The sequence below is a fragment of the Chiloscyllium punctatum genome, chromosome 12 (assembly GCF_047496795.1).
Source record: "Chiloscyllium punctatum isolate Juve2018m chromosome 12, sChiPun1.3, whole genome shotgun sequence".
Taxonomy (NCBI): domain Eukaryota; kingdom Metazoa; phylum Chordata; class Chondrichthyes; order Orectolobiformes; family Hemiscylliidae; genus Chiloscyllium; species Chiloscyllium punctatum.
This window is the reverse complement of record NC_092750.1, coordinates 112,850,544-112,865,150: the sequence shown is the minus strand read 5'-3', so window position 1 is coordinate 112,865,150 and position 14,607 is coordinate 112,850,544. Positions and strand designations below refer to the sequence as shown.

Genomic DNA, 14,607 nt, shown 5'->3' with positions numbered 1-14,607 from the left:
ATGTAGGTAATTAGCTGACTAATGAATAATTGGAAGTGGCATATATTTACTTAATGCCGAAGAAAGCGACTTGTTTTCCCTCTTGTTACACAGCAGAATAACAATGTGTGTGTGTGTGTGTGTATGTGTGTGTCTGTGTTCGAAATGTTTGAATCAAGCTGTTTCTAACAAAATAACTGATGACTTACGAGCACTTAGTCTTGTCAGCTTTAAAACCACAACATTTGTCAAATATTTTCCAGGAAATTACAACCAGAATAACTAGTTAACTTCTTTTCATAGGAACCCAAAGAGAATAAGTAGCGGACACTGTGAATTAGTTGAGTCATTGCAAGAATTCAACTGAAGACAACATCCCTTCTTTCCAAAATGTTCAAAATTTAAAAAATGAAAATTTATTGCCATTGTTGAATGAAAGAATAGAGATGTTAATTCTTTTTCATTTGATTTTGTTGCATGAAACATCCGTAAGCTGTATTATGATTACAAACACAATAAATGTGAGCATTGAAGTCAAATATAATCAATTGAATTCAACTATGTTTCAACAGATAAAATAAAAATTGATATTTACAATGATTGAGAGATTGTGCACTGCAATACATTTGCAGTGGTTCATATACTGTGCCGTAAATCCACATTTGCGCGACCTACTAGATTGAATTATTATTTTTATTCTACATCAGCAACAATTGAATTATCAAAGTCTGTCAATGCATTAAAGAATAATGAATAATCTCTTTTTGCAAGTGATTGAGCAATGTCTGGAAATGAACTGGAATTAATTCAGTTAAAAGTAATTACATTTTCCTGAATTTTAAGACTGAGATGACCGTGATCATTCAAATGAGCTAACATCAGATACTTGCAATGACGTTGGATGGGAAGTCATTGGTTCCTTTGTGGGGTAGGTGACCTGAAAAATAAAGGCATTTTCATACTGTACTATTAGTACTCAGAAATAATAGATTAAATCTAAATGTGAATCTCATTGTATGTGTTCAAAAGACTTATTTAAAAATAATTGTGCCATTATTGTAATGGCAATGACTTGATAATGAATGCTGTATTTTGAAGAATTAAAATGAATCAATATTTCAAAAGCATTTTGCTGTGATGTTGATTGGATATTTATTAAGATCAGTAAATTGAGGCATAAAACATTGTACCTAGCTTTATGGATGGAAGAAAAATGAGCCATTCAGTGATTATTGAGCAAAATTCTTTTTTTAAGTAAAAAATGTACGTAATACAAGAATTGTGAATTTCCATTAGACGGATTCCTTGTAGAGATATGTTACATCAATTAAATGATCAATATTATGATCAATGTTGAAAGATTTGTGTCAGAATTAGGAAGAGAATTCGTAAGTCATGAAAGTGAGCTTGAAACTGAACAATGTAGTCAATGACATGTAGCGTATATGTGATTTTAATAATATTGTCATTTTTGTACAATGATGAATAATGTTGGAATAGAAATGCCAAAAAAATCAACATGGTCAAAGCAGTTCTTTTCTCACAATGAAATGAAAACAATAATCATTTTGTAGCACTCATTATTTGAAATAGCAGGTTTTTAAATGTGACATATACAGTGAAGGCTAACCCTTTTGCAAAAATGTGGGAAGTTCACAAATTTAAAATGCAGTATTTGTTCAATTTGTAATAAAAATGGTTATAATTTGAATTGTCTCTAGTACACACACAACAAAAAAGGAGCTTAAAGATTGTTAGATTGACAAAGATTTGCTTTACAACATTATTGTAGTATAGTCAATATCTGTGATAAAATAGAATTATTGGTTTAAACAATATAAATCAACATTAACGACTGAGCTGAAATATAGCACCTCAATTGCATTAACTGCATAGAATAGTAAATAAATGTTTATTGTTGTCATTTGTCCTAGGAACAATAAGATACTTACTCAGGTTATTCCACTGAATAGTAATCAGCTGATGATGAATATCTTTGTGTCGCTTTATGTGCACTGTTTTGTGTGAACATTGATTTCAATAAATTTAGATATTTACATGAATTAGGAACAGACTGATAACTGGGTGTGAAAGATCTTATTTAAGATTAGACAATTTTTCGGAATTCAGGAGGTTTGCTGAACAAAACACTGTTAAGTCATCATGCAATAAACTGGATTAGAGAGAAATATGCAAATTCAATTTTCAAATGAATGCACTCGGATATTTTCAGAACATTTCAATCGTACATTCAATATAAATAGATGAATGGAAAACTAAAAACAAATTTCAGACAACTCATAAACAGATCAATAACTAAAAATTGATATATAGTAGGAAGTGGCATTTGTTTATTTAACTGAAGAATAACTTAATTTTTTTCTAATATTTATACCTTTGAAGCATCAAGTTCTATCTTTACTTTGCATATTTCATCTTTGTGAATGCAACATTATCAAATATTTTGCAAAGAATATTGATTGAGTGTAATTAGATACATTCTGTTATTAGCGGACTGAAGAATATATATAGCAGATACTGTGATTATTGGAATGAACAACAAATGAAAACATATCTCATGTTGAATTGAAAGGCAATTCATTCGATTCTTAGATATTTTCTTCTCAACAATCAGAGCTGCTCTGGCACAGCTCTGTGCAAGGTGGGAATTGAAATTGGTCTGGTAACAGAGACACGACCAGACAACTCTGGTCTGGTAACAGATACACGACCAGAGTTGCACTAGATTCCTTCATAACATTCCCAACCAGGCTGGGCAGGGCTGAAAACTAATCAGATGTTTATTGCGATAATTGGATTGGAATTAAATGGTTGGATACTGTGTACAATCTTCTGAAAATTCAGTAGTAATTTACAATAATAATGGGAGTTAACAAATGTCTTAATTTAACATGATTTTTATGATCACTTGTGGAACGACAACTTGACAGAATTGTGTGATTACTGTGCATTATAAATAAAAATGAATATAATTATTCTATATGTTCATAAGTTCCACATTTTCAGAAATGCAAATTACAATGCTTTTGATCTACACGTAAATTGGAACAAAATGATGAATTGGTCAATCAATGTGCCTATTCAGCTGAAGACAACTTTCATTCTTTCTAAAATACACGATTTCTAAGTCACCATTTCCTGTGGTTGTTTAATGAAAGAAGAGAGATGCCAACCCTTTTTTGTGTGCTTCAAAAAATTCATGGGGATTTCAATGATTTTGCACGTGAAAAATATTCAATTGTTATTGTGATTAAAAACACAATAAATGTTAACATTGAAGTGATTTCTAATCAAATCAATTCAAAAGTGTTTCCAAGTTTAAAATGAAAAGCAATATTTAGAATGATTGAGTGATCGTGCATTGCAATGTCCTTGCATTAGTTATTATATGAAAACATAGTTCCACATGTACACCCCTTACCGAATTGAACAATTATTAGGTTTTGGCAACAAATCGATTTGAAATATTTTATTAATGAATTTAAGAATAATGAGGTATCTCCTCTTACTATTCCACTGAGTAATGTTCAGAAATGAAGAGAAATATTGCAGTGTAAATTAACTGGTGTTCTCTGAATTTCAATGGCTGAGAAGACTGTGATCTTTCAAATGAGCAAAAGTCAGATACTTACAAATGATGTTGCAATGGCAATTATTGGTCTTTTGTGGGCGTATTGGCCTTATCAAACAAGTTTTAATGTTGTAGCACTCACACGAAGAAATATGGAAGGTATTAAAAGCACATTGTACTTGTTATCAAGCCTAAGTTAAAGTATTGCGTAATTATTGTAATTGATAATTGTTTCTAAAATCCTGATAGATAAATTGACTTAATATTTTGAATGCACTTTGCTCTGATGTCGATTGTCTATTCATTAAGATAAATAAACTGAAAATTAAAATATAAAACGTGGCTTTAATAATTAAAAAATCTCAGCAACAATTGAACATCGTTCAACTTTTTTTTGGTTGGTTCATGTCTATTTTATTAATGTAACTTTTATCATGATAAATGTTTAGATAAATGTCAGAACTCGGAAGAAAATAATGAGGATGGGAAAGTGGGTATTATTATGCACTAAACATAGAGTCAATGACATTTGGTACAGGGAGTCATTTTGTAGCAAAAAAAACTAATAATTGTGTGATTATTGTTCATTGACAACTAATGTTGGAAGAAAATAAAACTACCTCAAAATGAAATTAAAATAAATATCATTTTGGAGGTCACATGATTTGAAAAATGGAAATTGTCACTTAATGTGACATTTGAGCTGAAGAATCGTTCTTCCCCCCGCCACCCCCATGTGTAGTCCTGTCAATAATTTAAAATTTAGTATAAGTTGAACTAAATAACAAATTGATGTTCCTCCATTGTTTTCTTGAAAACAAAAATTTAAAAAATTAACATGAAAATGATATCGCTCTGCAAGGAATAATTTCACAGATAATAAGTGTTTGTATTGAATTTAAATGTCACCATAGCTGTAGGAGTGATTTCCCCTGACAGGGAATGAAGACTGAGGAGATAGGCCGAACTCAGGCAAGTGGAAGATGTTTACTCATGCTGCAATCAGTTAATGCAGGGATCATCCCCCCGAGGCCAATCTAGGAAGGGAGGTCCATGACACACTAATGTGTACAGTAAAAAGCAGTATTTTTACACACCTTCTGTATTACAATGTCCACATGCAATGTGGTTACAGTCGTTCCATCATGATACAGACACCCAATCCTGTAGAACACCTATTCTTGGATGAACATCAATATGGATAGCCCGAATTTCCTATTGGTTCATGGTGTTTTACAGGTGCTATAATCTCCAGGCCTTGGGATCTCTGTGCATTTTATTTCCTCACATTACAAAATTAATTTCTGCAGTCCTTTGGGCCTCTCACTATGCCTTATTTACAATTCTCAAGAATATGTAATTAGAAAAGTCTTAAATGTTCTGAGCAATTTTAAAATAGTAACTATTTCTGACAATCAAACCCTGCCTGTTTCCCTGACAGCCGCTGTGGAAGTTAGCTGGGCTCTATCCTGCAGTTGGTGTTTATTCATTCACTGGGACAATTATTCTTTCATTAATGAAAGTCAGGGTTGGTCATTTTTCTGTGTGCCTGCATTCTCTTATCACTATCTGGAATATGACTGTCTGGAATTGCATGCTTATGGACTTGGAGTAGGATTGTACAAAATGTTCTTTTTTTAACTTAAGACTGAAACACACTGTTGGTCTTATTTATCTCCCCTCCACCATTTTGTGTTTTAATTCCAAGGCAGGCTGCTCAGGGCTTCCCTACAGCAGCAAATCAATAAGGATTTCAGCATTAAAATAAAAATCAACATTCGCTACCATTAGGAAACTGTACCATGCAATATGCTTACGTCACTGAGACTTAATTCCACACTTAAAGCCGACTATACTGATTTGATCAATGATTACATATTAGATATAAGTAACAATTAGTGTTAAAACTAGTCACTGTAAACTTAAAATGATTAGAAATGTCATATTACAATCCGCAACATGTAGAATTGGAGTCGAAAACAATCAGATGTATCTTCATTTGTAAGGCTGAATATGAATCCAATGATTTCTGTGAACATTCAAATGAGAAGATATCCGATATTTCCTGTCAGTGTTGGATGACGGATCATTGCTTGGTTTGTGGTTGTGTTGACCTGGAATAAAAGATAATTTTTTCTTAGTAAAATTGGCACTATGAAATAATGATTTAAATTGAAATGTGAATCTCACGATATTTGTTACAAAACCTAAATTAAATTACTGTGTGATTGTTGGACTAACAATGAATTGGTAATCTATTTTAGAACACTGACACATTAAGTGATTCAATATTTCCAAACGGGTTTGCTGTGATATGGTAGTAAGCACATATGCTCTTACTTAAAAATTAAAATCATGGAAATGAAAGAAAGATAAATACACATACCATGCGCTTATTGTAAATTCATGCAAAATACAACTGTGGAATATGTTTAAAGCAGTTTTTCCTGAAATGAAAAGATAACTAGAATGATTAGCAGCAGGATGTAATCGCAATAAAAAATCATTCAATGTGACTATTCAGCTGCAGGCAGCTCCCCTTCCTTACACATATGTATAACTTCCAACAATTCAAAATTTACTCTGATAAAGAAAAGAACATACGCATGTAAATTCTTTTTTCTTGTTGACAAAAAAGTCACAAATTTGAATTTTTTTAGCTTTAAAAAATTTAACTATTACTGTGATCAGAAATACAATAAAACTTCATGTTGAAGAAAAATCAAATCAAATCAAAATACACATCGATATTCACAATAATTGGGAGAGTGAACACAACAATATCTTTCCATCAGTTAATGTACTGAGCCATAATTCCACTGTTATATCCCTTACTGGATTGATCAATTATTAGATATTAATAACTAAATTATTAATATGCTATCATTGAACTGAATATTAATGAGAAATCTCATTAATGTTTGAACGAGCAATGTGTCAACATAAACAGTAATTATTAGTGAAATGTCTAAGATATCTCTTTATAAATGAGGCTGAGATTACTTTGATTGTTGAAACGAGTAGCATTCAGATATTTATAATGAGCATTGGCTGCAAATCAATGCTTTTTGGTGTAGACCTGAAAGATTTTGTTATTGTAGTATAGGCAGTAAGAAATTATGATGTGCATCGCACCTTACTGAATATTTTCAAGTTTTCTAACAGGTTTCTGGTCCAATCTTCAGTTTAACAAGGGTAATTTTGGGTCAGAACATCAATAACTGCAAACAATTTAAACACATCTCCATCAAAGTTGCTAATCTGATAATTCAGAACAAATATAAAAAAATTACCTCTAAATTTAATTGACTATATTTTTAGATTATAGTCAAGTTCGTTATCTACTTATTTCCTTCCTATTTCTGACACCAGTGGCTAAATATTGATTAGATTAAATGTCATATGAGATAGACATTAGCTTTCTCTCAAAGATCTGTTCAGCACAGGAATGGGCCATTTGGCCCATAATGTTGTGCTGAACATAATGCAAAAGAAACTCATCCCTTCTGCCTACCCTTGGTTCATATCCTTCCAAATTATCGAAATGAACATTAAAGAGCCTTAATGTATCTGCTTCCACCACCAACCCTGGAAGTCCATTCCAGACAGCAATCACTCCCTGTGTACAAAACAAATTGCCCCTTACATGCCCCTTGAACTTTCCCTCCTAACCTTAAACACATGTCACGTAGTTTTTGACGCTTCAACTCTGGGAAAAACTTTCTGACCGTCAACCCTATCTACGTATCTAATGATTGTACAGACTTCCATCAAGTCTTCCCCCAGTCTCCGCCACTTCACAAAAAAGCAATCTGAATTTTTCTCGCCTCTCCAAATCCAGGCAGCATCCTGGTAAATGCCCTCTGTACCCTCTCCAAAGCATCCATACCCTTCCTGGAACATGGCGAACAAAAGTGAATACAATACTTTAAGTATGCCTTAACCAAAGTGTTAAAATGTTACAACATGACTTCCTGACTCTTGTAACCAGTTCCCTGACCAATAAAAGCAAGCATGCCATTTGCCTTCCTAACCACCTAATTACTTGCATGGTCACTTTCAGGGAGCCATGGTCTTGAACGTCAAGATCCCTTTGAATAATAAAGCTGTTAGGGTCCTGCCATTAACTATCTACTTTTTTTTTAACATTTGAGCTTCCAAAGTGAAACACCTCACACTTGTATGGATTAAACTTCACCTTTAATTACTCTGCCCATATCTGCAATTTCTCTTTTTCCTGCTGCATTATTTGACAACACTCTACACTGTCCCCAACTGCACTGAACGTTATATCATCTGCAAACTTATTAACTCACCCAATTAGATTTTAATCCATGTCACTTCTATATAATTGCATCGCAAACAGAAGGGTTCCAGTACAGATCCCTGTGGATAAAAGACAGAAAATGAGGGAAATGCAGAATTCTTGAAGAAATGAGGTTTTTTCAATGACAGAATAATTCTGATGAATAATCTTCTAAAGTGAGATTTTTTTAAAAATTAACCCAATATTTTAATTCATTATCCAGTACAAACTGCTTTGAAAATATTGTATCATCTTAAGTGTTGCATTCTCACATTAAATATTATTTCATTGTCATTTCAATTATCACACCATCATGAGATTTACATTTTCGATCAATCCATTATTTATTAAGGCCAGTATCATAATGAAACATTGACATTCTTTTCAGGTCAACACACCTGCAATCAACCAAAGTTCTCTCACCCAACACTCATTTTAACTCTCTCATTCTCTTTTATTTGAATTCTCGTATTAATGGAAGGATCATTAATCAGTCTTATCAATTAAGAAATTGCTAACTATTTTTCACATAAATATTTAATTTTTTTCCAACATATTGCACAATTACATTGCAATAGGGGTTTTCTCATCATTCTTAAATTTGTTATCAGCCATTTTAAAACTAATTATTACCAAAATCTAACCGGTAATCATTGTTGAAATCCAATATCTCCAGCTGTATATGTGGAACTATGTCTCAGTACATCAACTGATACAAACAATATTGCACTCTACAATCTCTTAATCTTAGCAAAAATAATTTTAAGTGTGGAATCTTAGCTGGATTGAATTGGTTGTAAGAAAAAGTGCAGTCTGAAGAAAGGTCACTGGGCCCAACTCTCTCCACAGATGCTGCCAGACCTGCTGAGTTATTTTCCAGCAATTACTGAGTTTGTTTGTGATTTCCAGCATCCACAGTTTTGTTTACAATCTTGTATTGATTGTATTTCACCTCAATTCTAACATTGTTACAGTTCTGATTATTACAATAAGAGCTAAGTATTTTTCATGTTAAGCATTATTTAAATTACACGTGTTCCTTGTGTAAATAAACCAGAATTAACAAATGTTTGTTCTATGCTTTTACAATAAATCTTGAATTCTTAGAAATCACATTTTTTTGAAAATGAGGGAAGTTGTCTTTCGCTGAGTAGTCACATTGAATGACTAATGCTTTATTTCCAATTCATGTGCATTAAAAAGCAGGTTAATTTTAACTTATGCACATGAATAACTGCTTCAAACAAATTGACTTACTTGATTATCATGAGATTTATGTTTATTTAAGACCATTGTTGCTTCGTTCCATCATTATTAGAAATTACTAATTCTTTTTATCCATTACACAATGGAACTGTCTAATACAATCCTAGTCCAATTATAACAATAAATATCTGAGCAGTTTTCCCTGTGAATAAACACAGTAAGTATGTGATTATAGTCCTGCCCTTCCTGCATGGGAATATTATGGTAATGTGTGTACTAGTAGACCAGGAGCCATGGGTTCAATTCCCACCTTCAACAGAGATGTGTCAAAACACCTCAGAGTTGATTAGAAAATATCTAAGTGTCGACTGAATTGCTTTTCAACCAACATTGTCTCAACTTGTAACTGTTGTTCATTATAATGATCACAACATCTTGAATTTATTTGCTTCACATCACTGATTAAAGTATGAATTGGGCTTGGACTGCTTTAGTACCTGAGAAGTAAATTATTTATTAACACTAAATAGTCACGAGATTATGCAAATTCCTTTTTCTATCAAATGTCATGGACTGTATCTTGTGGTCACTCTCATATTCACTTTCATTATCTTTTTATTTTCTTCTTAATTCAGACACAAATGTTTGAACACCGATAAAGTATGAATAAAGTATTATGCTGCTTCTAAATACCTCTCAACTTTTAATAACTTTGCAGTCTTAAAGATTCTACGGTGTAAATAATTTTTAAGGTGAGGAGGAAAGATTTAAAAGGGGTCTGAGGGGCAACTTTTCCACACTGTTTTTCACATATTGGGATGAGCTGTGAGAGGAAGGGCAGTGGCTGGTACAATTACAACATCTAAAAGACTTTTGGACAGTTTATTGGATAGAAAACGTCCAAAGGGGTATGGGAGAAACACAGGGAAATGGGACTAGTTTAGTTTAGGAAACTTGGCCGGAATGCCAAGTTAGGCTGAATGGCCTGTTTCCGTGCTGTATCAGTCTAGCATTCTACAATTCAAACTTCACTGTGATTGGTCAAGGAAAGAACAAACGGGTGTTAATTCTATTTTGTATCCATAAAAAAGTGAGATGAATTTTAAATAATTTTGTCACATGAAATAGTTTGCTCTTATTGTGATTAGAAATACAATGAATGTGAGCATTGAAGTGAAATATAATTTAATCAATTCAACTGTGTTTCCATGGTTAAAATAAAAATTGATATTCACAATCATTGTGAGTTTGTACATTGCAATATCTTCACATTACTTCATGTACTGAGCCATTATTACACATTTATACCCCCTACTGAACTGAACAATAATTAGATAGAGCAACACTTAGATTTTCGAAAATCTATCAGTACACTTGTAAGAAGGAGAAATTTAATTTTGCTACATGACTGTGCAATGTGCAGACATGAACAGGAATTATTGCAGTGAAAAGTCGTTCCAGTTTTCTGAATTCATAAGGCTGAGATTACTGTGATTATTCAAAACAGCAAAAGTCAGTTTACAAAGCGTTTTGCATGCAAAATGATTGGTTCCATTGTGGGATAGTTAACCTGAAAACAATCGCATTGTTTCAATGGATTAAATTAAAATATGGATTAAAATAATATATGGATCGGACGAAACACATTAGAAAGACAAACAAATTATTCTGCAATTATTATAAGGATAGTGAATTCCTAATAAATGTTGTATTCTGAACAAATAAATTGACTCAATATTTTAAAATCACTTTGCTCTGATGTTGATTAGACGTACATTAAGATCGGTAAACTGAAGACTGAAATATAATACTTAGATTGATGGATTGAGGACAATAAATGAGCCATTCAATAGTTATTGAAGAGAATTATTTTTTGTCAAAATGCAGACAATACAGAAGTAATGTATTTCATTCAATTAGTTTACTTGTCGAAACATGCTATGTGATTTTAATTTATGTAATTTTATACTGATCGATGTTCAAACATTTGTGTCTGAATTAAGAAGAAAATAAAAAGATAATGAAAGTGAATAGGAGAGTGACCATAAGATACAGTCCGTGACATTTGATAGAAAAAGGAATTTGCATAATCTCGTGACTATTTAGTGTTAATAAATAATTTACTTCTCAGGTACTGAAGCAGTCCAAGTCCAAGTACAACAAGATCTGGACAATATCCAGGCTTGGGCTTACAGGAGGCAAGTAACATACATGCCACACAAATGCAGGCTATCACATATAAGACATAACCTAACCACCATCCCTTGACATTCGATGGTGTTACTATGACTGAACACCCACTATCAACATTATCCTGTGAATAATCATTGATCAGGAACGGAATTGGTCTCACCACATAAACACAGTGGCTACAAGAGTAATTCAACTCCTGGCTCCTGAAATCCTGTCCAAACGCTACTAGGCACAAGTCAGGAGTGTGATGGAATACTCCCACTTGCCTGGATGAGTGCAGCCCTAACAACACTCAAGAAACTTGATACCATCGGAATAAAGCAGCCCGCTTGATTGGCACTGCTGCTACTGAACATCAGTGGTGGTGAGGGTAGATGTTTGTGGATGTCCTAGCTACAATCTCTGCCTCTTCTTATTAACAAAGATAAAAGAATCTTACATTGCTCAACATTCTCATCAAAACCGAGTACAGTATTCACCCAAGCCCTCTATTATACCAACCAGCAGCATTTCCACCACCAATAGCAGCTCCTCTTAAATTATTTTGTCAGTAACTTGTAATTAACTGGTTACTACAATTACAACTGAAAATGTGTTGCTGGAAAAGCACAGGTCAGGCAGTATCAAAGGACCAGGTGAATTGACGTTTCGGGCATAAGCCCTTCTTCAGGAAGGTCCTGAAGAAGCAGTGAACCACATTTTGAAATGATCTTTCTGAACATAATATAGATCAGGTTAAAACTGAAGTCGGTGTCTTACACAACTTGCTGAAAGGACACAGACAGTAGAATCTGAGGTGATCATGAGTGTATGGAGGTGAATGTGGGAGACAAGCTGGGACTTTATTGGAGTAGTCACTGTGAGAGGGAACAAATGCTGGATGCAGGGTTTCAGCAGCTGATGGACTGACGCTCAGGTGAGCCATCGGAAACTGAGCAAGTGACCACCATCTAATAGGACAGAGAAACTGATCCATCAGCCTGAAACTGACTGACCACGTGGCTGACAGTGACTCCAACACAAGTGAATGGAAACATTGCTCAGAGCCTGTTTCTGTAACATTCAACACAACCAGGAAATGGAAAGTGAATAATGAGCTGAAAACAAGGCCACTGCTCTGTTAGAGTCAAAATCATTCAATGTTCAGTTATTGGACATTATTGACTCTCAGAATATTCTAACCTGCAGAATCACAGTAAAAGGGGAAAGTAAACAACATTTTTGGCAAAGACAGAATGAGCCAACTGCTTGTATAAAAACAGCTCAGAACAAATGTGCTGAATCCTCCACAAACTGACAAACACAGGTACCATCAGTTTATAGATAGACAATGAAATTCTTCAGAAAAACCCTTCCCTGTTTATGGTGTGTGGTAGAAAACATTCTCAGTGAGAACTGCCACTTATTTCCTTTGAAAAGAATCTCTGTTTCCCCTCAGAAAAGCAGGTGTGCCCCAAACTTACAGACTGTCTTACAGACAAAGGAAACCTGATCAGGGACTCGCAGGTTAATTAAGCTATGAGTGACAGTCCATTGCACACAACAAGAGCTTAGACCACAACAGATTCTAGTGAAACCAACAATGCAATGAAAAAGGTGAATTAGTCTTAATAATCATGCAGCCTCTCTCAATCAAATAATCCCAGTCAACTTCTAAACATTTTAAAACTATTAATACCAATGTATACATATTTATTTACTTTCCTAATTTCCTCCAAAAAATATATATGACTATTCTCTTTAAAATATATTTTAAATGGTCAATTCATAATCACAATTCAGTTCCAATTATTCTTAGTGCAAAACAACTAGCAAACTAAAATAGTTTTCACGTCAATAATGACACTGGAAACTTTGTTATGTAGTTTACCCATATTTCCAAATATTGTTTTGGTTCATTATTCCAGTGAAGCTAAAATTCAAGTCTATTTATTTTCTCTGATATCCTTCCATTACTTTATTCCCTAATAACAATGCCCATGGTGTAATGGGTGACAAACATTAAATAAAATTGAATTTTCAATGCAAGAACTTGTACAAATAATCACATATTATTCAGTTCATTCATTATCGTTGATTATGAGGGTTATTTTCACTGTATGATCATGTTAAATTCACTTAAATAATCAGAGTAGAATTTTCACCTTTAAAGATATGTAAAGTGAATGTCAAATTATTAATATTTCAAGTAAAACCAAATTCACATTTTGCTCTGTGTTATTCCAGGAATGACAGGATGTGTTGAATTATTATGGGAAACAGGAACAAGTGAAGGTGGTGGCTCTCTGACGTGAGGCCTTAAAGCCAAAGGGCCAGGTGGTAGTTACAGTGGGGGAGGTACCGAGTGCCCCGCTGTCCTCAGAAGGCAGTGAGGATGGTGACACTGACTGGAACGGGTTAGATGACAAAGCATCCACGTATGGACAGAGGGACGACAATGGGTGGGATGACCCACCGCCCTATAAGGTCCAGAAGGCCGTGTCTGTGGCACCACTGGGCATCAAAGGTCAACTTGGACAGACAGTAGGGAGCAACAAAGGGAACTGACAGAAACCAAACATGAACCGTTCACCTGCTGAATAACAGATGTTGGTGTGTTAACACCCAGCCTGATAGAGAAATGGTAATAACGGGCCTTATTGGGACAATATGGATGAATTAGTTGAGGTACAGTCTCACCGATGATGGTGTTAGGCCAAAATCCTTTATGCCAAGATGCCCGGACGTGTACAGCAGAACCTGTCTCTGCAATGAGTGGGTGAGGGGTTGAGCCCCCCCCCAGTGCACAGCCGATGAGTGCCTCCAGGCATTCACAGATATTACAGGGATAAACTGGGGAGGGGACAGACTGAATGGGCTAAAATAACCTTGGTGTCTCAGGGAACCAAGGGTATTATCGAGGCTCATACAGAGAGGAAGCCTGAGGTGTGTAAGGACCACGGGGGATTACCAAACCCCAACCTGTGATGATGAAATAGGTTTGATGTATTTAACAGATGACATGGGACCCTATTTAACTGTAATTATAAACGTGGGACTGCCAGTGGGAGATCATTCTGATCACATTCTGAATTGGGCCATGAGAGCTGAGACAAACTCAGAAACACAGGGAGGGTAGTACAGTACAGGGAGGGTACTGCAGTACAGGGAGGGTAACCAGACCCACAATGTTACAAGGGAAGCAGGAAAGGGCACATAGACAAGGAACGTAGGCAGAGAGAGGGAGATAGATGTTCACATTGTGTGTGTGCCTGTGTTCACGTAGGCACATGAATATTCATTGACGCTGTGTTTGGGAACCAGCAGAACAAATATTAATAAAAGGAGCATC

At 34.5% G+C, this 14,607-nt stretch overlaps 1 long non-coding RNA gene across 3 annotated transcripts in view; it reads right to left on the bottom strand.

Moving 5' to 3' along the window:
• Positions 1-372: 372 nt before the first annotated feature.
• The window catches only part of LOC140483986 (uncharacterized), a 57,788-nt gene continuing 43,553 nt past the window's right edge, over positions 373-14,607 (bottom strand). For all 3 annotated transcript variants that reach the window (XR_011962148.1, XR_011962149.1, XR_011962150.1), the window contains 3 exons: positions 7,888-7,957; positions 5,958-6,018; positions 373-5,685 (listed from right to left, as the gene is read on the bottom strand). This is a non-coding gene — a long non-coding RNA (uncharacterized lncRNA). The remainder of the gene's footprint in view (positions 5,686-5,957; positions 6,019-7,887; positions 7,958-14,607) is intronic.